This window comes from Schistocerca nitens, chromosome 5 (assembly GCF_023898315.1).
Source record: "Schistocerca nitens isolate TAMUIC-IGC-003100 chromosome 5, iqSchNite1.1, whole genome shotgun sequence".
In the NCBI taxonomy this organism is placed as follows: domain Eukaryota; kingdom Metazoa; phylum Arthropoda; class Insecta; order Orthoptera; family Acrididae; genus Schistocerca; species Schistocerca nitens.
In genome coordinates this window covers 429648913-429650094 of record NC_064618.1, presented here as the reverse complement: position 1 = coordinate 429650094, position 1182 = coordinate 429648913, and the positions used below count along the sequence as shown (strand labels likewise).

The 1182-nt window shown below is 47.5% G+C and overlaps 1 non-coding gene across 1 annotated transcript; it reads left to right on the top strand.

Annotated features, from left to right (window-relative positions):
* The first annotated feature begins 814 nt into the window (after window positions 1–814).
* Window positions 815–889, top strand: Trnak-uuu (transfer RNA lysine (anticodon UUU)). The gene has a single exon. It is a non-coding gene; the product is annotated as a tRNA-Lys (tRNA).
* Window positions 890–1182: the final 293 nt, after the last annotated feature.

Sequence of the window (1182 nt, the reverse complement as noted above, 5' to 3'; positions counted from 1 at the left end):
CGGCAAGGGAACTTGCTGTTCCAACAGGACAACGCACGTCCGCATGTATCCCGTGCCACCCAACGTGCTCTAGAAGGTGTAATTCAACTACCCTGGCCAGCAAGATCTCCGGATCTGTCCCCCATTGAGCATGTTTGGGACTGGATGAAGCGTCGTTTCACGCGGTCTGCACGTCCAGCACGAACGCTGGTCCAACTGAGGCGCCAGGTGGAAATGGCATGGCAAGCCGTTCCACAGGACTACATCCAGCATCTCTACGATCGTCTCCATCGGAGAATAGCAGCCTGCATTGCTGCGAAAGGTGGATATACACTGTAGTAGTGCCGACATTGTGCAAGCTCTGTTGCCTGTGTCTATGTGCCTGTGGTTCTGTCAGTGTGATCATGTGATGTATCTGACCCCAGGAATGAGCCAATAAAATTTCCCCTTCCTGGGACAATGAATTCACGGTGTTCTTATTTCAATTTCCAGGAGTGTATTTAAGGAAAGTTTACTTTTACACTGCCTGATGCTCTTATGTACAGTTCGGTGCAGAAAGTAAAAACATATATACATACTAAGATGGTCCGAAAGAAGCTGTTATATATATATATATATAGTTAAGGGTCACCGGCCACATGGCCATCTTCTTCTTCTGTGCTAATACACGAACAGTGCCACAACTCTTACGGGAATCGGCAACGCGCGACGCGCCGCGAGTAATGAGCATAATGGGTGGGGGCACTATGAATGTAGTGCGGGACAATACGTTGAGAATGTGGGTTTCGCGGGAGACGTGCCAGAGATAAATCCCTGCAGTGGTGCTGTCGTCTGTGTCCTCGGTGGCTCAGATGGATAGGGCGTCTGCCATTTAAGCATGAGATCCCGGGTTCGAGTCCCGGTCGGGACACACATTTTCATCTGTCCCCGTTGACGTATGTCAACGCCTGTAACTAGCTATGGGTGTTCATTTCATTGTAATTTCAAGTAAAAACCTTATATACAATCGATCAGCACTTCAGCATTAAGGACAACTGCAATTTTCCCGATCATGGCAAAAGACAGAAGTTCTAACTGATGCGTCACTAACTCCAACTGGTCCTGTCAGTTTATACACAAATGTCACAATCATTGATCTCTTGCAGCTTAGTCAAAAATAATTTACTGGCAGATAGAAAGGCGACTGTACGTGAAGCAGATGAA